General features: G+C 42.9%; 1 long non-coding RNA gene across 1 annotated transcript in view; it reads right to left on the bottom strand.

The window, feature by feature from the left end:
- Positions 1 to 1,602: 1,602 nt before the first annotated feature.
- LOC136359684 (uncharacterized) overlaps positions 1,603 to 24,250 on the bottom strand; it is a 41,878-nt gene continuing 19,230 nt past the window's right edge. Inside the window, exons 2-3 of the long non-coding RNA XR_010743318.1 lie at positions 9,966 to 10,100; positions 1,603 to 3,965 (exon numbers count right to left, since the gene is read on the bottom strand). This is a non-coding gene — a long non-coding RNA (uncharacterized lncRNA). The remainder of the gene's footprint in view (positions 3,966 to 9,965; positions 10,101 to 24,250) is intronic.

Here is a 24,250-nt window from a genome sequence, read left to right as displayed (position 1 = left end):
GTCATTCCTCATCAGCCCAAAGTGTTGGATTTCAAATGATTTTTGCTTTAAACCAGAAATCTTAACTTTTGCATTCGATAAAACTAGGTTTTCCAGAGGAATTCACTTGTACTTACATTTTTTCTCACGTGTTCAAAATGCTTTGTACAAATTAAAAAGTCAAAAGTTCTAAGCTGGTATAACCTAGGTTAGACACTTCAGATTTCCAAAAATATAGTGATAAAGCACTAAAAAAGTTTCAACATCTCTTCCATCTACCCAGTACTTTCAGGCAATATTATTTACCACTTTGTCCCAACCCTACAGAGAGTGCATGAATTCCAGGATATCTGTGATTCATTGCAGTAACTCAGATTTGTTCAACAAGCACTTCAACTGCAGGCTCAAAAACATGCTAAGGCTTGAACTCAGAATGGAAAAACTATATTTTGTTTTTCTAAAAGTAGAAATGGAATTCTATAAAGCAGAATAGTGCTGCTTGCCTACGAAACATGGTATTTTATGCAGATACAGTCGGGTAGAGAACAGTGCCCTGGGCAGAAAGGCCAGGCTGAGTTATCACAGGAGCAGGAGGGTGGAAGGAAACGACTGGTGCTGCATTTGCAAATTTGAATTGAATTTAAACCTTTGGTCAACAACATTATTCACCTGCCCAGTGCTGATGCCAGGCACTGTACTGGGAGACCGGTGGGTTTTTTCATTTGTTTGGTTTTCACAAGAGTCTTACCCAGCAGGGAGTGGAGGAGACCAATCCTAGAGGTGTAGAACAGGCAGCTCCTCCGGAGACAAGGCTGACAGCACACACTGGCCTTCTGTGCACAGGAATGGTTAGAGTGTCCCTGCCCTCCTGGAGCAAGGATGTTAAACACCTGAAGTCAGGGTGTTAAACCAACAGCTATCTGTCCAGAAAGGTTTGGAAGAAGTGAATTTTGGAGTCAGGCTTGGCCTGGGCAAGCAAATATGGAGAATTTTGAATATCTATGAACTTTGAATACTTTGAATATCTAGAACTTTGAATACTTTGAGGGAGTCAGGCAGCAATGGCAGTGCTGAGCACAGCTCAGCTTGGGGCTTGTTTTAACTATGACTTGGGGCTTTTGCACTGCAGTTTTATGGACAGAAATTGCTCCCTGTACAGTGGGGAAGTGACAAGTAGGATAATAGAATAGAATGCTGGAATGGTTTGGTTTGGAAGGGACCTTAAGGATCACCTGGATCCAATCCCCCTGCCATGGGCAGGGACACCTTTCACTAGACCATGTTGCTCAGAACCCCATCCGGTCTGGCCTCAAACACTTGCAGGGATGGGGCACCCCATTCCAGGGCCACCATCCTCACACTAAAGAACTTTCTCCTTTTATCCAACCTAAACATTCTCTCTTTCAGTTTGAATCTATTCCCCCTTTTCCTGTCACTCCAGGCTGTAGTAAAAACCCCCCTCTCATCTTTCTTGTAGGCTCTGTTTAGGTACTAGAAGGCTGCAATCAGGTCACTCCTAAGCTGACTTTTCCAGGCTGAGCAAACCCAATTCCCTCAGCCTTTCTCTGTAGGAGAAGGGCTCCATCCCTCTAAACTAAGAAGTTATATATATATATATATATGTTTTTAAAAAAGGCACATTTCCTTTTGCCAGAGGTAAGTTTCACACACAAAGTTACACTAAAGGTGCATTCCTCAGCCCAAATACAGGCATCTACAAGATGTTTATCTCAATGCTCCCACAATTACAGCAGAGAACAATAACTTCTAACCCACGTTTTACCTCCAAGATCAAGAATTAAAACAAGTCACAGTTGTTTAAGTATGGCCTGTAACTCCTATTGATAAAGGGGGCACAGGGGACTGGATCGGCTGTGCAAATACCTGAAGGTGAGCGAGTGGAACTCAGTGACACCAGAAAGTCAGCACTGCTTGCACATTCACCAACTCACAGTTTGCACAGCTCAGTCACCAGTTTTCTCCTCCTCCACAAAGAGACAGGGTGATTTAATGTCTTTCCAGGTGTACTGAGCATTCCCTGTCCCCCTTCAGACTGCTCCTTACACAGCTCCTCAGCACATCACTAAGGCAGCTCTGTGGCTCAGGCATGATCTCCTTGAGCCAGGATCTGGGTGAGAATTTGGCCATCAAAGAAGTAATGTGCCAACAGCAAAAGAAGTAAAAAATGCCATTGGACATAGAACAGACTTAGTTTTTCTCACTTAGCTGTAAATACCAAAGCAGGGTGTGCAATTCAAACAGTGCCTTCTCATTCTTAAAGGGTTTAGGCTGGGAATTTGCTGTGTCCATGGAAACACCAGGAGAAAGGATTTCAAGTGAGGTTTCCACTTTCTACCACTTGCTTTGTTGAGTCTTTTCACAATACATGAGTTGCTGTTGGGTTTGCTTGCAAACAAGGACCTGGGCTTAATCCCACCTGTCAGGCAAGCACAGCAGACAGCTTCTCTTCATTATCCAGCCCCAACCCCTCTTTAGAGTCTCACACAGAGGCAATAAATATTCCTGGATTAGCATCCAAGATACAGGTGGGTAGAATAGAAGCATGCACACCTTACCCTGAGAATGGGCTGACATAGTCCATGCTTGGGGTGGCTTTGTTAAAGCAGTCAGCAGGGTAGTTGGAAGATGAATAATTGAAGAAACAGCTTCTTTAATATGAACCATGGGCAGCATGTGGTGCAACTTTCCCTCTGTTTCCCCCTCCCCAACAAGAATTCTTCATATCAAGCTGGTTTGGTGCTAAGTGCACATATCTAGGAGGCATTTCTCTCCAAAATTTGGATCCAAACACACATCAAAAATAACAGTTCATCCGTCACGGTTGGGAAGCATGTATGACAAGAAAATATTTGCTTTGCTCTGGTTTTGTGTTTGGTTTGCTGACCGCTTATATCAAAAAGCTAGAACAGCTTTTTCATCTTGCCGTAGTTTAGAAACATTTATAGGACAGATGGTCTAAATTTGTGGGTTTTATAAACTTAATGAGAATGTAAAAAAAAAGGCGCATATGGGTGCAATATTTTCTGGGGCTTCTTTGAGCTGGCCAAGAAGTAGCCCACTGCAGAGGGGAGTAACAATTTCATTGGGAACTCATTCCAAGGTTTACAAATGACTGAGAAGAGGGACTGCCACAGGCTTTCTTCGCCTCAGTACCAGTTTCACTTGCACTGTGTGGTATAGGGAAAACATACATTTATTTATTCTTCCCAGCAAGCAACATTTCTCAAACTTTGCCTTCACATAAGTGCTAAATGGGCTGGTTGTGGTAGCTCAACAAAAGGCACAGGCGGTGCTCCATCCTCTGTCCTGAAGACTTGCTCTTGGGGCTCCTTGCTGGGCCCAACAATGAGCTTAGCTCTCAGTTCCTCTAAGATGATTGTATTATCTTAGTGCTACATGCAGCTCTCTCTGTCCCCAGACACCATCATTTCAAAAGGACACTGACCATGTGATCTGGGCTTCAGGTCAGACCAGAGCATGTGAGTTGGGGTATCTCTATGGAGGCCCTGGTCCCAGGCTCTGTCACAAACTTTGGGCAGTTCAGCATGACTTTTGTCCTCAGGTGGGCTCCAAACAGAGCCACCATGAGCACACAATGAGGGAGGAGAGTTCTCTCTTCAGGGAAGAACCAAGTATCCCAGGATCCAATCTTTCTCTGCTTACTCCAAGAGCCAGTGTGTGTGAGTGTCCCTCAAAGTGAATCAATCAGTGAACAGAGTAGAATCAACTTGTAAGGTCAGTGAGAGTCCTATTTCCTTGCTATTAAATAATTAATAAAAAACACCACCTTTTCAGACTCCTAGTCCCGGGCAAGGTTTCTATCTAAAAACTTAATCTCACCTGAAACACTTCACGTTGAAATAAAGTAGGCTGACGATGTCTTTATGAAACAACATCCTTGGTATAAGACTGAGAGTAAAAAATCTCCTGTTGGGGATAAATCCTCCTTCATCCAGCTCCCCAGGCTGTAAAAGCAAATTTAAAAGATCAGCTTCCAGTTCTCCCTTATGTGACCTATTAAAATATTCATGAACAAAGTGTAATCCATCAAAACAAGTTCCACTAACTTAAGACCTCAATTTTTACTGTGGACAGTCTTCTTCCAATGAAACACACTAGGAGGCATGAACCTCAAATTATTTTCAGTGAAATATTTCAGAATGTTGGCACATAAGCTGTCACTTTTAGTTTGTGCATAAACACAGCATTAAGAAAAAACGGGCAGCAATTCTCTCAAAATTATTGTCTCAGCCCCTTTGCAATCTTAGGCATGCACTGTTTCATTTTACATCCAGCTGCTGCTTCCAAAATGTTCTTCAGGATGACGATTTTTTTATTATTCTCTTTAAATGTGACAACTCAGCCTATGGTCAGGTGTGAAGGAACTGTGCAATACTTTGAGGAAATCTTGAACAAACCCATTATCCCACTCATTTCAGGGGGAATTTAAATGAGCAAGGCTTGCAGACTGTGCAGGCCTTGCTTTAGCTTGATTTCAGGCTCTCTTTTACCAAGCAGCTGAATAGAAATCTCACTTATTAACAAGCAGAGCAAAAGCAGCCCAGGGCAGTGCTGTGCCCTGGCCTGACCCCCAGGATTCTCTGCACGTTATCAGTTTGAGACAGGACTGCTGTGTGTACAAAGGGCTTATTCCCAATGATAGGTCATCTCTAGACAGGATCCAACAAAACCCAGCTTTTTCTGGGATCAGAAGGAGGCTGTGATTACACAAAAATCACCTTTTCATGCAAGGCAGAAGCATGCCTGCCCCCCCACCAGCTCCTTACCCACCCCTCCCTCCCAATAACTAAACTTCTCAACAAGCATTCAGCAAATATTTGGACAAACAGCCAAGGACTTCTCAGAACATCAAATGATTATTAAATCTTAAAGTGTGCTTTCCAAAAATAATTTTCTGCTGCTGTTTGTTTGTTTGAAAGGAAGGGTAGTAAAACCCACAGATGTGTACAGCCATAAACCTTTAGATGAGACTCAATTTCCTTGATGTCCAACGATAAAATCCACTAATAAATGTGTACAGATGCAAAGGCCTATTTGTTGTCCTGTCAAGTCAGGCCATGTGGAACAAAAACCTAAAAGCAACCAGGAGAGGAACTAATGATGTAGGCTTGCCTCTGCCAAGATGCACTTACTGCAGTTCCTGTGACATTTAAGGAACATAATGATGGGACATTCCTTTTTAACTTTATTGTTTTGTCAAAAGAGGAGTTTTACAGCTGAAGATCACATCCCCAAGATAGTCAATTAGGTTATGCAGATTTACACACACACTGTGATCTCCTTTGTGCAGCATGACCAGTTTCTTTGCTAACAATCACTCACATTTGATGACAAAGATGGGGCTGGTGTCAATATCTCCCATATAGAGCCGGATTTTTTTTTTTTAATGCTTTCCATGAAAAGCTTTTTAGATCTCCTGGTGCATCAAGACAGCTTTTCTTTTTTTAATCTCCAGATAATTATTTCTGAATGTGCAAATATAGTTTTCAAGGAGAAAAAAACCACTCTCTGGAGTAACCAAACACCAGATTTCCGCAGTATGAAAGCCATTTTAAGGCACTGTGGTGTGCTTCGTGGTTAGCCCTGCTTCTACTTAATTAGGGACCTAAGTTATAAGTCCACAGCTGCAGGAGAGCAGTAAATAGCTATTGCTGACTTCCTTATTGCCAATATGTACATCATGATTGTAGGGTGAAGAGCAGGGAGCTTTTCGTAAACACTGCCTTGTGCAGCAACAGTACTTTGATGTCATAAAAATGCTGTTACATATTTTAAAGTCTTAATTGTGGTCCACTGCGGTGCTGTCAGCTTCCTGGTGGAGCACTAACCCTTTCCGTGATTTCTGGGGGATGCAGAACACTTCTTTGCAGGTTTCCTAATTAATGCAGCCTATCCTCACTGGTTGCAAGGCACCAAGTCCCCCTACAGCACACGATATCCATGCTGGGGAGGGAAAGCAGAGAGGGGCAGGAAAGGAAAAAACGCCTTCCCTCTCACCTCCCCAGTTTGAAGGGCATTTGCCTGCTCCATATTGTTCTGATTACCAGCATCCGCTTGCTCACTGTTAGGAACACTCCCCCACTAAACACCCTGGCCAGAAACCCCTTACTTCAGTGCCTCCAAGACAAGAGTCCCCACAGCAGCGGTCCCAAATAGCCCTTCATCTTTCACCAATCCTTGCTATGATATCCAGGACAAACCCTCCCATCTCAGCACATTCTGGCTTTCTGCATGGACTCTCCAGGCTCTCTCTTCTACTTGCATTCTTTAGGTCATCCAAAACTGAAACCCTTCAAATTTCTTATCTGATTTTTAATGCTCTATCTTGCTCCTATGCCCACTGTTGCTGCCTTAGTAAAAATTGTTTTCAACCAGTTCTCAGCCTTTTTGATCCCCTCCATGGCAGGCAACTTCTGACTTCAACCCCAGAAATGGTGGAAAAGTGTCTGAAAAAGCCTCAAATCAAAACAAGCAAAGCTTGGCAAGAGCAAAAACTCACCTGGTGTCACCAAAACCACTCCTGTTCCCAAGCCAGTGCCAAGCCCTGCCCCTGGCTGCAGGGCCAACTCCTCAGGGGGATGGGACAGACACTGCAGGACTCACCAGCTCACACTTGGTATGAATCCCTGGGTCTCCACACAGCCACCTGATCCTGAGTGCTCTCTCCTTGTCTCCAGGTTCCACTCTGCTCTGGGCTTTGCACGTTGTCTGCACGACCACATAAGTTCCTCCTGGGCTTCAGAGCACCCGTTGTTCTGTAGAGATCAGGCCATCAGCAAGTAAGAACTCAGCCTCGGAAGAAAACTTTAAGGAGTGGACAGGACACTGAAGGGAAGGACTTAGGTCCAGTCCTAGCTCTGCTGTCACCCTGATAAGCACAAAGACATCTTTTCCTCTTTTCATGCTTTTCTCCACATGTTCCCACAAAGGTTACAGGAGCCATGGACTCAGAACAAGGTATTTGGAGGTGTGGTGGGCAACACATAGAGGATGGCAAGCTCACATTCTACTTCATGTCAGTAAATAAAAGCCACCATTCCCACTTAGGCTGAAGAGCCTGTCAGGAAAAGGTCCCAGGTTCTTCCCCTGTTGCCAGCAATGCGTTCAGGGATCAAACATTACCTGCAAACAGGCTGCTGACCTCAAGTAGTCTTTCTAGACATCCTTGTAAACAGAAATAAAGAACAATGCTGGAAACCGCAGAGGGAGGCCTTACATCTACAGAGATGGGATTTGTGCAGTGTCCCTGGTAAACACCAGCACTTTGGAACTTGTCTTGATGAATGGGGTTGTCTGACGGCAACACAATGGGGACTGATGATGAAACGGTGACAAATGGGTTTCCTCCCGGCTGGACTCAGCTATTATTTGCCATCAGCATAGGCTGTCTCATGGAAACATATTTTGCAACGTGAACACTGAGTTCATGCAAAAAAACCCAGAGTCCTGTCTGACAAAGGCAGCTCTCAGAGCAAGAAGCAACTGGGTTAAAGGCACAGAAGATGACAACAGCTGTCTCCAAGAGAGTTGTAGACCTCAAAGAATGACCCAGCGAAGAGAGAGATGGCTTTAGTTTATACACCTGCATTTACCAAGTCAGCAGACCACCTGAGATCAGCCTAAGCTCAGTCTTTAGATAAAGGAGTGGGGATATCACCAATGAAAGGAAATACAGGAAAAAAAAAAGCTGCCCAGGAGAACAGAGAAGAGTTAAGACAAATTTAATTCACTTCACAGTAGGGAGCAACAAAAAGAAAGATATTTGTGAAGCCATTATAAATTGGCAAGGAAAGTAGGGGAAAACAGACGCATCAGTCACACAGGAGAAGAAAAGAGCTTTGCCAGAAGTGAATTGTCAGGCTGTTTCATAGTGACACCCAACCCATTTGGTCATGCTTCAATTCAAGCCGAGTTTGTTGGGTGTCTGGGCCTGCAAGCAGCTCTTCTGAAAAGCTACAAATGTCACCCCCAGAGCTGCCTCTGGGTGGGAAACTCACATCTGGGAGCAGCTTAAGATCCCTACAGGAACACAAACATCTCCCAGTCCAATTACAAAGACAGTCTGAATTTTTGTTCTGAAAGGGCATACCAAGAACAAGCTAAGGGAACATCCAAACACTTTTTCCTTCCCTCTTCACTATCCTAAGGGGATTAAACGATAAAAGGAATGCAGTGGGGTAAATTAGAAATTAGAGACAAGTTTTAAAGTCCTGGTTAGTGACTTGGCACACAGTGGGATCCAAAGCCACACAATCAGTCTCCTGAAGAGATCCCATAGGATATCACTGATAGTACAGCAGACACTCAAATGTCAGGAAACACAGGACAATGCTACAAACCCCTGAATGAAACCAAGATCTTAGGAGCAGGTGTACTGTGGGCTGCTTGGGGATAAATGACAACAAATAAGAAACACATGAAAAACCCCAAAGAAACACCATCAAACCAATACTTTTAAATAAATAAATAAAAGTTTTCTGTTTCACTGACTGGCTGGATATGTTTGCATATCCAGCATCACTGGATATATTTGCCTCAAGGCTCTTGCTGGCATCCTGTTTCTTGTTGGCCTATTAGAAGTCCAGGGGAATAAAATTTTATCAATAAGTGCTAAACTACCATAAAGTCAGAGCTTTCATGCTTAAAGTAAATGGATGACTTTTCTCTCATTACTAAAATCAAATAGTTCCTGCCTCTGCCAGTTTCTCTGTGTCACCTACCTGCCACTTGCTTTGTGTTCTAAGACTTCTGTGTATTTATAAACTGAGGCTTATAATGCTTTTCACCAGTGCTTTTCACCAGCTCTTGGCTGCTGATGGTGAAGCTCTGGACCCCAGGAACCAGTTTCAATTTCAGAAAGGTATCACTGAGCCTGAGAGGCCACCACACTAGCTAGAATCTACAGCAATAAATGACCCTTAAAAATAAATAACCCAAGTCTCCCTTATACTGTATATATTCTAAAGCCCGTACAACAATAAAACTGATTTAGCAGCTAGTAGAAGTGGCATATCTTCACTCACAAAGCTTCACTGAGAGACATGCCCCTTCCACTTTAATCTTTTTCTGGGGAAAAAAAAAATCCTTCCAAAACTCTTTTATGGGAAAGACCAGTGATCAGTCAGAACCAAACCAAGAGATACAAGAGCCAAGAACACCAAGTGGGGCTCTACTGCACACTGATTTGATGAATCATGTCAGAGATGGGGCTTGAAATAATTGTAAAACCATTACCAGAATCCAGATTATAAAAGGATAAATTAGGCAAGCTGTCCCCATCCACAGAGTAACTGGGGAGCAGTTTTTAGCATAACCAAAGGCCCACTGAGGCAACATTAACCCTTAAGCTCCTAAAGAGTCACTGCACAGTAGCTCAGGCAGAAGTTCTATTTACACTGGATGTGAGTGGGCACTTATATACCCACCTACAGGCAGGGACTTGTGGATACCCCCAAATTACTGACTGACTCAGGAGGCAACATTTCTGGAAATAATGATTCAGTGCCATGGGGTGGCTGCATGAATCTGTTCCCTCCCATGAAACCCAGCACAGACACCCACAACCTCAGGTCTGTGGTATTTCTCTCTTTGGAAACATGCAAAAATGTTGGGAGTGTTCAAATATCTTTAAACAGTGTAGAAGATCTTATCTGCTGTGTTGCATGCAGCACCCAATGCTGGCAGGCTACCCAGAAATACCATTCCTTTGGATTTAATTACCAGTATCTGTGTTTGTTTCATTTCCCCACCACCCACCAAAAAAATTTAAAATCCAGTAAGGTCTATAGACAGCTTCATTAGTTTAGGTTTTACAGCATTACCTTAGCCTGGGTGCTTCTTAAAACAGTCCACATTAATCTAATTTCTTAATGGGCACTGACTTCTAAAACATATTTATGATCCAAATGAATTCCTTCAAGTTCTTCCAATAAGCATCCTTTTACCTTAGACAGTACAGAAGCATTTCCAGGCTGAAATCCCATTTGTGTCCTAAATTCCTGGCATGTCCACAGCACGATGTCTATTTTTCAAAGAATGTGAAATTCTGACAGATGCAGGAATAGAAGGCATCAAAAGGACTGGAGGAGGAAACAAAAGAAAGGAAAAAGCAAAATCTTTAACTCCTTGAAGCAAACATACCTCAAAAGCCATTATTTTAGGAAGAACACAGTAACATCTGTCCAGTTCTAATAAATAAGATTTAGGATAGGAATCTAGTCTAGGAACCAAAGAAAAAAAAATGGTTGCAGTTACACCTGGGATGAATTTGGTTTAGCAGCCCACTTATCTGTACGTAAAAGTTAAATAAATTCCCCTTAAACAGCAGGTTATCAAGCAGAAATCAGCAACACCTGCTATATTTGTACAATAACAATAACAAGCTGGGATGCCATTCATTTATGCTAAGAAGAATGCCAAGTTTGCCAAGATTTGTTTTGGCTGCCGGTAAATCTATGTCTAATAGGCAAGTGATGCATTTCATGGAAAATAAGCTGCACCTGGACTTGAGTCATACCTTGTCCCCTTGAAAACCTGTCATATCCTCCTACTTAAATGTCTCTGATACAATAAACACATGAGCATAAACAAGGCCTGACTCTTTTGCCCTGTCTCTCTCTTCATTTCAGACAGGAAACATAAACCAGCTAACAGCCTGAGATGCATGAAACCATTTCTACAGCTACTTCGGGCCATTTGTTTAATGTCATCCAGGATCTCTTTTGTGCACTGGACAATTTTCCTACCATGTGTTGGCTTATTGTGTTACCTGCTGCTGCATTTCCATGCAGAGAGAGCCATGTAATAGAAACTGGAGCCAGCCTAGTCTTCACAGAAGGTGCCTGATCCTGCTTCACTGAGGTAAATAGGAGCTTCAAAAGGGACAGATGGTGCAGGTGGACTCATAAAATGTAGCTACATTAATATTCTTGCAGTGAAAACTATGTGAAAAATGTGCAGGGAAATGGTATATGGACAGGAATGGGTATCATATGGGAGATGCTACACATTTGTTACCAGCTGTGATTTGAAAAATAAAGATAAAAGATACAAGAATATCTTCTTGTCTAGGTCCCAGCATGAACGAAGTGCACGTGGGTGACAGTGACAGCTTTGGAGGGGCTGTTGAGTCAGGCAGCCCGCAGGGACAATCCAGCCCTGCATCCATCCTGGGCAGACAGGGAGCAGGAGGGTGGGGAATGGGGCAGGGCGGTGCCGCAGCTGAGTGAGGAACTCCCGACACCTGCAAACAGCTGCATTCCTCAGCTTGGACAGGTCACATCACTGCTCCCCAGAGCGCATGGCAGGAGGGAAAGCAAGGCACAGGCACTCCCACACCAAGATGCTCGTGCAGGAATGTCAGCAATGCTATCCCGAGCTTCCCCACCACGGTTAACAGAGGTCACGCACGCATCTGATGCATGGAAAGCCCTTGCTTTTGAAAAGCCCTGTTCCCCCAGCAGTTAGAAAACCCCTGAGGCCTGCTACAAGTACAAGGATTGTTGCTGTATGAAAATCCCTGCTACTATTTTAGGTTTTAAGTGTTTTACTGGCATAATTCAGCCAATTTTCCCCTCTTTGCCTGTCACGTGTCACATTACAAGGCAGGTGCAAAGCTTGCAGAATTTCAAACTTTCACATTTAACATATTTTTCCCTTCATTTATACATTGACTCTTCCATACAGGATCTACGCATGTCGGCACACCTGAAAATGGGTAACTAGATCCTTTTTCCACATTTAATGAGTGCTTCCCTCATTATTCTCCTTCCTGTAAGGCCACACAGGTAGATATAAAAGGGAAAATTAAAATGACTCAAAGTCACTTTAGTAATCCCCAGACCACCCATGTCATTAGCGCTGTTCCTCCAGCAAATGCTCCATTCCAAGGGGTTCTATGTCACTTGCAATAATTTCAGAGCAAGACAGACCATAAAACCTCCTAGAGCTGGTTGACGGAGGCAGTGGGACACACAATCTGCCACTCCAATAATGCAGCCTAAACACAGCAGCTCCCCAACAAATCACAAACACTGGTTAACAAACAACTAGAGTTTCCCACCCACCCCAATGATTTTTCTTAAACTCTCTGGCTCATTCCATAATTCTGTTTTCTTTCTTGGACTCTTCAGTGGGTGGAAAGAACTATCAGACAAAACCAATTGACTGAGTATTTCTGAGAAGAGATTGCCTGGATTGGGGTTGTGCGTGTATGCCTGACTGCTGAAGTAATGTCAGGGCAACCAGGGAGAACATGGTGACCTGGAAAAAAGCCTAACCCTTGGGAAGGGAATGTGGGTAGTGATAACAGGGTTAGAAAGGGACAGAAAGGGAAATGGAGGGTCGATTTGCTGATGTGTGCATGTTCAGGCAAGTAGTATGGGAAATGAAAAGGAGGAACTGAAAGCATCAATACATAATCAAAATTATAGGTTAGTTGGCATAACATATAATGGAATAACTCATATGACTGGAAAGTTAACACTGAACATGTTCAGGAATAGCAAGCAGGGGAAAAGAAAGTCTATTCAGAAACAGGCAGGGTATATTGCTGGAAGAGGGGATAAAGCAGCATGAAAAATGCTAAGAACCACAGATGCAGTTTGTTAAACTTGGAAGGTGATGATGAAGAGGCTTCTGGTCCCCCAAAATTCTATTTTAAGATTACCCAAAGGGAAATTTAAGGCATCCTGATATCTTTTGTAACATCTGCTGGACCTTTCCCAGGAGCACAGTGTCCAGGGAAGGCAACAAGGGCGTACAGAAGCAGCTTGGTCCTGATTAGCGAGGAGGAGCCAAAAGAGACGTAAATCAAAAGGCACTTTTGTGACACTAAGTAGTAACAAGGCAGTCAGAGCAGAAGGAAGATCACAGACAGCATTAAAGCCACCAAAACTTGCTCAGGCTGCCCTGGTTCACACAGACACTGTTGTGTATTGCCGTGCAGATACGAACACAGCAATGTTGCAGTCTGGTTTGGAAGCACAAAGCAGCATCCCAGAGGAGCTGTGATCCGGGTAAAGCTGTGGCATCCAGTTATTACCGACTCTACGTTTTCCTCATGTCCTAATGGGAAAAGAACAAAAGTTACAATTGCATTGCTATAATTAAATTTTCATCCACAAATTAATTCCAAGAGGTGAATGATGAGTTCTGTCTAAATAATGTCTCAGAGGCATCTGGAGCAGTGCCTGCATTTAGTAGTAAAGCTTTTTCAATAAAAACACTCTGCTCTGTGGCACTGAGTCACTCATAGTAGCAGAAGTTCACTCGCAATATCACATATCACCATCAGTGACTCTCATGTGTTCCAGGCTTTGAAGGCACAGCACTGATGGAGAAGCTGTGTTTGAAATGGTGCTCAAATGCTGCGCTTACAAACACACACAGGTTCAGTGCCATTTCTAAATAATCAGAGGATGAGTCTGATGCTGTTACTCAGATTATCTCTAGGACCTTTCTCCTTTGCAAGAACTATACCACCAACTGCAATTAGTTGCACCCAGTAAGTCACTTTCCCAAGGAAAAAAAAAAAAAAAAAAAGCACAAAACAATCAAAAAACCTGGTGTCCCTCTTCTGTAAGGACAGGCTGAAAGAATTGGGGTTGTTCAGCCCAGAGAAGATTCTGGGGAGGCATTCCAGCACCCAAAAGGGGCTACATGAGAGCTGGAGAGAGACTTTTCACAAGGGCTGGAATGACAGGACAAGGGGGGATGGATTCAAACTGATGTAGGGCAGATTTAGACAAGATAACAGGAAGAAATGCTTTACTGTGAAGGTGGTGAAGCATTGGAACAGGTTACCCAGATAAAATATGGCTGCCCCACCCCTGGCAGTGCTCAAGGTCAGGGTGGATGGGGCTTTGAGCAACCTGGCCTAGTGAAAGCTCTCCCTGCCCACAGCAGGGCAGCTGGAAAAAGGTGGTCTCTAATGTTTGTTCTAGCCCAAACCATTGTGTGATCTGAAGTCCAGGAAGGAAATGAATTTACACCCACAAATACTATCATACTATTTGTAATATCTGCTAAATTCCTTCAGCAGATCTACAGCACGGGTTGTTAGGATATACCTATCATCCACCTGCAGCAGTTAAAAAAAGAGATCATGCAAGATGTTTGGTGAAGCAAACAGTAAACTGGGAATCCTTTAGAGGGTAAATCACTGTAAATTATTTAATTTGAATTTGGGATAGAGCTGGTGATTTAACATGGCCACAGAGCACAGGCATAGCTATTTTAACCCTTTAGTGGAATCTCAGGGCCTTTCTACTTACTTGGTGATATTTCTATATTACATAAAGAAAATATTTAAAACCAAAGGCAAGAGTCCTTCTGCCATATAAAAAAGATTTAGTCTTTTTGTCGGGGTAGATGTCACAGTGGCCAGACCACATTTGTGCTTTTGCACACACAGATAGACACGATTTCATTTTCTTGAGCAGCAGTTTACTCAGGATAAACTGCTGTTGATATGTCAGGTGAAAGGCCATAACAACAACAACCATGTTCAGAAATGATTACAACAGGCTTTGTGGCCAGGAGGCCTTAAGGATGGCTTTGACCTTGTGACAGGAATTACAGAGACCATAATTATCAATAGCATGGCCACAATAGATCATTAAAGCTTAAAAAAATTAGTGGGTTTCCTTATATGTTGGGGATATGCTTAAAGTACAGAAAAACTTCTTTTGGAATGAAGCCATCTATACAAGGGCTTGCATCTGCACAAGTTATCTGACTGTAATTCCACTCAAATATCCCACAAAGATGAGTCCCTTGCAAACCTTTCACCTCAAGGAATCTCTTTCTGGTCACCTTTTCCTGCACCTCCTAGTCTGGCCACAGCAGCAGCTCTGCTCCTGGGGAGTGTGAAGCTGTGTGAAGCACACCTGAGTGCTCCCTCAGAGGAGTGACACACACAGCCACTGCTGGCTTCGCTCACACCTGAGCAGAGAGAATCACTGAGCAACTCAAATCACCTTGTAGGGATCACTGTATAATTTCTGTACCCTGAGTAAGTCCTGGGTGGGTCACCCACTCCCATCACTGAGTGCCCTTCTGTTAGTAATTGACTCAAATGGCAAAGCAGGGAGGGATGTTCCTACTTAGGCTTTATTCCACTTACCCGTTCCAACATGTACTTGACTGGCAGTCAAAGCTACAAAGCACCCACAGACAAAAACAACAGCCATGCCAATCTGTTGATGTTCTAAACAGCCAGATACATCTCCTGATAAAGTAAAAATTGCAACTGTGTTGTCAGAGTTTAAGCCCCTGGAGCTCCTCTTTTCTGTAGCTGGCAGCGGTAGGAGGGACGGAGGAAGTACTCCAGTAGACAGCCCACATTCCCACAAACATTTTCCAAGCCCAGGTTTCACTGAAGTGTTGCATGTACCTTGACACAGACCAAGGACAAACAGTAGCATGCACAGAATGGAAAAAGCAGACAAGCCTTCATAACCTCTCCTGCACAATTTCATCCTTAAGAGGCACATTTATTCACACAATTCACTGCCACAACGGAAGCTCTGCTTAAAAAAATTGGCCCTCATTGTTTTTTGATGGACTGCCTTTTCAATTATTTTTCTTGCCTTTAGCATCCATCTTAATACTCTAACAGCTGCTTAAATGGTAAAAAAAAAATGTGATCTTCTGTAGAGCTGTTTGGAAAGTGCTTGATTTTTCCTGGGCAAAACTTCAATGATACATAATAGTTTTCATCTCAATTTTTCAAAGGAAAAATTCAATTTTTCTGCTGAAACTCAAATGCTAAAAAATTTCAACCAAAACCCAAAATATTTCCATTAGGAAATGCTACTGCATGGTGTCCTGGGAGATGGAATTCCAGATCCCATGCTCTCATTTCCCTTTATGCCCCATGATACAGCTGATTTCCCTTTTTCCAGATGAAAGCTGCTGCATCACTGAAGTTGTATTTCCTAATTCCTGGTGGGACACACACTGGAGAAATGAATGGGGATCTGAGACTGAAGAATACCAGCAAATTCCCACACTACCCTTTCACATCATACAGATGGAAACATTTTTGTTTTCAAGAAAGGCTTCAAGAAATGGTTTCCCTGGAAAGCAAGCCCTTTTTCAAGGTAAGCTTAATTGAAAACCTGTGATTTCTGTCAACAGGCAGTTTCAGGACAGCTATTTTGTTTCAGCTTGTTGAACAGATCCTGCTGTTGAGCATTATTCCAGATTCCCATACAGCCTGAGTGCAGTTAGCCATAGCAGCCAGACTTCCAAAGCTTTCTAGAAGACCTGGGCATTCCATTTCTGTGGGGTTTTGAAATGAACACCCCAATCATGCAGGTTTTGACAACAATCTGGGCTGGTGAGACACCTCACAAAGTGCTGAGTCAGTGCCTTTGAGAAGCAGTGACTAAATGGCTTTTTCAGTTAAGGAAACACCAGCCTGGCTCTACTTTGTGGCATACAAAGTTGCCAGCAGAACTCAGAGCATCCCAGGGTTGCTTCTGGATGTAAGGGAGAATTTACATCTTTGATGAGACTCTTGCTTCTTCATACCACTGCCTGGCGAGCTCCAAGAGGTGTGATCCTCTGAGAAGTATGGGGAACAAGCATTTATGGAGTGACAGGAAAAACAGACAGCATAACCAAGGTCTGTAAGGCTCTGTGAGGGAAATGCCCTCTGTGAGTCGCGAATTTTAGTGCGACAAAACCATTTCTTGGACTCCAAGGGAAGCCCAACTTTACTCCCTTCCTAGGGACAGAGAGGGGAGAGGGCTGACAGATACCCCACTGAACTCACAGCTGGGATGATTTGAGCATCCCTCCTTGAAGGCCTGTCTACCACTGAGACCTTTTGTCCACAGGCTCAGCTGCTTTTCCTTCAAGTTGCCACATCACGGGGTTTCTCTGCTTTGCCTTTCCAACCAAAAGGCCTTGTTATGGTTCTGGGCCTTACGAAGTGATGCAGAACAAAATTTCTTCCCAAATCTGCTAATCAAATCAGTTTGATCAGCCAGTCCTCCGCAAAAAGAGGATTTTAAGTACCACGTCCAAGCACTGGCCTACCTCCAGTGTCATGTCTCCAGCTGGGAAAAATCTGGTGCCTCAGAGGAAAGCAAACAATAAATCCTTCCCAAGTCCTGCAGGCTGAAACCCTGAAACATGAGATTTGGTAACTGTGTTCCATTTAAAAAGGGTTAGGAACACACTGAAACCAGTATGAACCTTCCTGTTCCCCCCAAGAAGGGAATGGATACCAGCACATCCCAAATAGCTTCTCTCTGTAGCCAGATGACAGCATCAGTATCCTTCATCAGACACATTGAGTTTGCTTTTGTTGCATGATATTTAGGGCTACTTTGAGTGCCGGGCAAGGGAGATGGGTGGGATCTCATCTGCTGGCTCCTCTAGAAGGACACGAGTACCTGCACTGCTATTTCAGAGTTGCCTCAGTCACATCTCTCTGAGACCTTGGCTTTTAAGCACCTTGGAGATTTTCCATCTGCAAGAAACTGAATCCAGTCCTCAGTCTCACCCTGAGGACCTTGAGTGCTGATAAAGCAATTTTAGATTTTTTTTTTCTTTTCTTAATTTATTCCAGGGCTGAGTTACATCACTGTTATGAAATTTCACCTCCACCCCAAGCAGAAGCTGTCTGACTTTGACCAGCTATTAGATCTAATTCTAAATATCAACAAACCAGGCTCTCTTGCAAGTCTTGGTGCAGCACAGAGAGACACAAGCACTGCTGGTGTAAATACTTATATACATGCAGAGGTCACACTTGTCACAGAACTGAACTGAGACCTGAAGTTGGAAGCTTCATAAAGTTTATATCTTCATTATAGTGAAAACTGACACAGCTGACACTTTCAACTAGAACAAGTAAAGAAATATCTCAGCATTATTTTCACAGATCACACTCTTCCCACCTCCAGCATTTGGTTTCTACTAACCTTAGATTATTTATTGAATTTCCTACCAGACCGACTTAGGGTTGAGCAGGGCTGGCACAAAGGGGGTAAGGACAAGGAAAGGAACCAAGCCTAGACAATACTCCCCACAGCCAGAATATGCACCAGCCAGTGATAACCTCACTGGCTGTTCCAATTACCATACACTTTGGAATGGCTACTCTGTTTCTGCCTGTTGCCCATATTCCTCCTCAATTTCTGGTATTTCTTCCTCTAATAGAGCAATAAACATTTTTGTAACTCACTACCAAAGCAGTTCATTCTGTACCAGTTTAGACACTAGATACCGGGGCAAATACCCAGGAGGAGCTTGTACTCATCCAAATGATAATAATGAACAATCTAGAAATTAAATTCATGTGCTGATATAACTTGTGGTAGGATTCTGCAGTTTATTGGTGGCTTTAGCCTCAGTTATCTTTTGTATCTGCAGTTGCCCAGTGTACTCCCTTGATCATCTCTCCCAAGGGACTTCTGGAAGTACAATCTGGTCCAATATGCCCTTAAAAGCAAGAAAATATCCAATTAACCACTCCAGCTAGGCTTCTGGAGAACCAGTCAGGACAGCCTCGAGCCAGGAATACGAGATTTTGCATGGATTTCCTTTACAGAGAGTAAATTTCCAAAGCTCTACAGAGCTTGGGACTAAACCTCTTGACCCCTGCTCCTACCAGGGAAAAGAATCTTAACCCAAGTTGGACACAATGAAGGTTCCTGATGGCCATTCAAGTGGCAATGGTACTTTGATAACAATAACCACGTGTGTGCCAACACGACGACTGTGCACGTGCAGATACTCTGTATGCACACTCAAATACCTTGCTGAATCAGGGCCACAGTAAATGCATTCTTTTCACAGAAACATTTTTCCATGGACCTGATCCAAAGCCCACTGAGGTCAGCAAGAGTCTTTCACTTCAATAGGATTTGGATCAGGCCCTGTGAGCATTTCCAACTAAAACCAGCACTGGAATTTGTGCATGCCCTTGCATTGAAACAATTTGAGTCTAGTTCATTGTAAACCCTTAACTCAAATACTCCTCACCTCTGGGAAAGCTGAGAACACAAGATGGATCTTTACTTCGCTTTCAAAGGCCAATTCAAAAAAGATTCCAACTCCAACGAGCATAAACCTTCAGAACATTCATACCTGAATGAGAGGCTTAATTTAAAAAGATCTCAAATATCTCTGAGAAGGAAAGTATCATCAGATCTTTCATATAGTACTGCAGGTTAAGTATAAAAATAATAATAAAGACTAGCCAAAAAGGCATCTGCTGAGGAATGCATTTTAGGGTCTTCCTACAAAGATAAGGATTCTATTTCCTAATAGCTATATAAATCCATAGAGACTTATCTATGATTTCACTGATAGATCATCACTGGAAAAAAAGAGAGAAATCATAAAAGCATTCCACCTGTATTGCTGGCAGATGGCTTATAAATGTCACACAGACTTAGACCTACTACTGGCTCATACAAGAGGTATTAAATAAACTGCTGAACATCTGCTGGTAAATACACAGCAAACAAGAATGCAACTCAGAGCCAAACATCTGGTGAGTGTGGGCCACATCTCTGCTCATAAACTAAGCAATGTTTTCTGCTAATCATTAACAGAGTTATTGATTTTAGAAGTGTATCACACAGCTATAATTTTGTCAGAGAGTAGACCACATAAGTTGTTCTTTTTCTGGTTGTTTCATTTTGTCTTATTCCAAAAGTCCGTAAATTGACGAGCGGGACAAAAATTATAATTGACATCATCTGTGGGAAATATTTCATAAAACAACAGGCCCAGATGTAGGATTAAAGCCATGTGGTAGTAAAATACCACACTGAAAAAAGTCCAGATTCCATGATTTCTTATGAAAACAGATGTGCTATTACTCCACTCTACTTGTTTTTCAATGCTTTTTACTCCAAATAATTCTCTTTTTTTCCCCTTCTTTTTTTTTTTTTTTTCCACAATTGCACTAGGGAGAGATCATAAATTGATTGCAGATGGCAACTTGTACTTCAAAATCCTAACTGTCACAATCTCTGAAATAAAAATAAATGAAACATTTTGTGAAATTATATTGAGCCGTGTTAAAAGTAATGAAGATTATACAAACATATGTCTTTTTGTCATTTATACAGCACCTTGAGGCATGACAACCAGATCTATTAGACAATACTTCTCTCCCTGGGAAGCAGTTATTTTCCAAGTGCAGGATGTACTGAAATATAGAAGGTAACCTATAGCCTGAGCACTCCTTTATCCAAGCCTCAAGATGGTTGGAGCCTCCTGCAACACAGAGCCAGGATGCACATCCTTGATTCCTTCACATACAAAGAGGCAACATGGAAACAAGAGAGGATTGTTCCATGCATCCTGCTTTGTACATCATTTCATATGAGTACATTCTAGGCAAACACATTGTATAAGAGATCTGTGAAAGACAGGGGCTTGTATGGTTTGAGTCCTAACTCGTCACTGCTGTGCAGAATGGCAAACAACTGTATTTCTTCCTAAATGACTTACTAGCATATGGAGCCCATTATGATGCTGCTAATTACAATTCATTAAGTTCTGAATTTATGCAGCTTCACAATGGAGTCAGAGATTCTCCATTTTCCAGTTATCAGAGATTTTGCAAGACATAATAAAATAAAAGAGTAAGTAGACTCCCACATCACTGTAATGTCTTCATGCAAAGGCCATTTTCAACAGAACTGATGAGGTTTGATGCTGATTGAAAAGGGGTTGACTGAGGTGCCTAGTGTTAGGATTCCCAAAGAAAGAAAGGGGAGGAAATACCCAGATATACTCATTTGGGAAAGGAGACGTTCATCTCCAGTATACTTTGGGGGAAGCTGTGAAGGAAATAGGAACATTGTTCACTTAAAGGTTAGCCCTTCGCTTGGCTTACATAGAGAAAGATTAAACCAACAGCATCAGGTAAAGAGCCAGAATGAAAGATTTTTGGGGACCACAAAAACCATTAAAAAACGTCCCTAAATGAGACTAGGAGCAAAGCCAATTCCCACAAAAAGATGGGGGAGCAATCTGAGAAATAGCACTATTCCTTTTATTAAATCTTTCTATCCAAGGGAGTTAACAGGAATGCCTCCATTATTTTGTCTCCCAGGCAAAACTGGCAGAGATGGGCAGTCTTTGCCATCTGGCTCTGAAACCCTACATCCCTGCTGAGAAATCTTTGCTCACAATGCAGCTCTTGGGGCATCCCTTCTTCAGCAGCAGCAAAACTTGGGCAACCCTTCACACACAAATTCAGGATTCCTTCTGCCAGAAATGCTGGGAACAGCAAGACTTGGTTCAAGATATGGAATGTACACTTGTATCTAACATGGTACATGAGAGTTTCCAGAGACTGGAGGTTGAGGGAGAAGGGGTGGGATTGAACTGTTGCTCAGTTGGCTGGAATAAAGGCTTTCGAGCAACAAGGGGAAGGAAGTTCAAATCAGGGTCATTTGCTTTTTGTAATAGATGGATCTGGGATCCCACGAAGCCTGGTACTCTGGAGCATGGAAATTCACAGCTCCAGTAAAGCCCCCGTGGAGGGACAGCAGTTTAGCAGTCAGTCTTCCTCCCTAAAGAGACACGGTTCAAATCCTCAGTAAAGAAACTCCATTTCTCACACTGCCTGGTATTTTGGCCCGTGTGCTGGATGAGAAGATTTCAGGCAAAAGAACAAACCTAGAAGCTCATGGAGAAAGATTGCAAGGGCTTTGCAGACCAGGTAAGCACAACGCCTGCAGCAAGAGCTTCGTTTGCACAAATATTTACATGGGCATCTCTCCATGCCCTCTGTGACTCTGCCCACCCTCTTCCTCACCTCCCAGCTTACTGGGGAATGACACTGTGGATTGCAAGGAGCATCACTGCACACATCAAATAAGAAAATAATGGCTTTGAATGCTCCTGAACACTTTGTTTTAACCCATCGTGATCTGTATGTTCTGCCTTTTGTCGCCTGCCCTCCCACTCCTGTCCTAGAAGACTTTGCTTTACTTAACTCAGTGTAAAAATGACCTTGACCAGAATATTCACTGATTGTATGAAGTTTCAGGGTCAGCAATGCATACTGAATACATTATAACTCCTTCTCCTTTGTATAGTTTGTGGTTCAAAACAGACAACCCATCCTTTCTCAATTTGCAATTATTTCAAACTGAGGTTGGCATCTACTATCAACATTCAGAAGACATCTCATTTGAAACCTATTTTCTAATTAAATTAAAAGGTCACTAATAAAACACGCATTTAATGCAATGCAGTGCCCAGATGAAACAAAATAAAAGAGGCACCTTTCTGAATATGTTTTTAAATCCAAGTCCTCCTTAAGGCTGGGACCTGCCATGCTTAACTTTCAGCAGTTTCCAAGTCTGCAGAAACACTGAAATAGTATTTCTCTTACCTAATTATCATAAATCTCCCCTCTCCAATAAGACATAAGTCTCAAACTCTTCACCAGGGGGCATGATATTTGAAAATCAGAATGTGACAGGGTTTTGGGGATTTTTTTTTCAGTATGGTTTGGGCATCATACTTTTAAGTTATTCTTATTTGGTCAGTGATATCACCTTGGTATCACCTGAAAACCTGCATATCCTGATCAGTTGGTTCAATCTACCACAGCAGCCCAAGAAAATAAATCACAGTAGATCAGAGACTATGAAACCAGACATGATTCAGGAGGTGAGGAAAAGAATAGAAAAAAAAATATCCATATGAACACAAAGTAGAGCAGAGGAAAAGCCTAAATTAAGATCGTGATCAGCTGACTCCCAGTCCAGTTTTCTATGAGACAACTCCAAGAACAATCTCATATTTTCCCATAATGGCTCAGGAGGCTGAAAATATTGCCTAAAGGAAGGTCTCACAGTGCTGCACACTGAGTCAGACACAAACCAGAGGAATGTCACATTTATTGATTTAGCTGGAATATTCAGAGATTTGAAGGCTGTATTGACCTTTTTTATGGCAGCAGTTTTATCCTTTCAAAACCTGCTGCTGTTCCTGAAAAAGCCAGCAACTTTTCTCATCCTTCCAGTCTTACTCTCACAGACTGGAAAAAGAAAGGATGTGTTTTAGAGAGCTTGAAAAGGTCAGAGAAACAGAAGAACAGTAAAAATGAATGAAAGTGGAAGTTTGTTCCTAAATCAAGTGTGACCTTCACTTGAAAAAGGCTGCATTTTTCAAGTTTCTGTTCACTTTCAGGGGTTTCCCTGTAGCATGCAAAAAGCTTAGAAACACATTAACTTTTCGAAGAAAACTTTTCTGAGCTCACATTGGATGGGCAAGCATGGTCAACAAGCTGCTCCTGAACCCACAGTTCAAGGCCCTGCCTCAGCTGCTATCTTGAATCCACAGCTTGCAGCAAGGATTGAGAAGAGGGAACCCGCCCAGTACTGCAATCAAGATTCCATTTCATCATCACTAAGCCTGCTGGTATTCCTGCCAGAAGCCAAAACCACCCCACTGAGCTGCCTGAAAAAGGGGTGGTCGGTGCTAGAAGACGATTTCAAACATTTGAGATGGATGAAAGGAAGCCCACGGCCATTAGCACTGTTGGAGACACAATTGTTATTATTAACACCATCTGCAACATGGACATTTGGGTCTTTGATGAAGGAAGGATGGAGCTGGAGACCACCAGCAGCAGCCTGGAGTGGGTGGAGTGGGGAGGAAACATACCACAGTAGCAGCAGCCACAGAATTCGGGATCAATAGCGAGGAGGATGGATCCGAGCAGGATGCTGTTCGCTGAGCAGCCATACGTGCTCGTGGGCATTGGAAGCTCTACGCGCACTTTACTAGGAACAAGGGGAAACAACAATTCTTTGAGATCTATTTCTGCTCTGAATTAAGTCCAGCCATTGTAACAAATCATGCAGAGATTTGTGTCTATCAGCAGCTGGTCAGAAGTCTCAACAGCAATCAGCAAGAGAAAGTGACATTAGCAGAATCTGCAGTGAGACAAGGCTCCAGCACCAAAAACTACATTTGATGCTACTCAAACATCCTGAACATCCTGGTACCAACTGAGGAAGGCAGAAAACCCAACCAAGACACGACATTGCATGTACAGTTCACACCAAGGTTAGGCTGCATATGAAGGAGCACACAAACACTGTGGCTCCTGTTTCAGGCCTCGGGAGCTCTCTTTTGCCACACAGCAGCCCCTGAGCTGCAAACAGAAGCATGCATCTGCCCAAAGTACAGCAGCCAGTGGTGGCAGGACAGGCAGCACCATCATCAAAACCAG

Source organism: Sylvia atricapilla, chromosome 3 (genome assembly GCF_009819655.1).
Source record: "Sylvia atricapilla isolate bSylAtr1 chromosome 3, bSylAtr1.pri, whole genome shotgun sequence".
Lineage (NCBI taxonomy): Eukaryota > Metazoa > Chordata > Aves > Passeriformes > Sylviidae > Sylvia > Sylvia atricapilla.
Note: the sequence above shows the minus strand (reverse complement) of the source record. Positions and strands in the feature narration are given on the sequence as shown.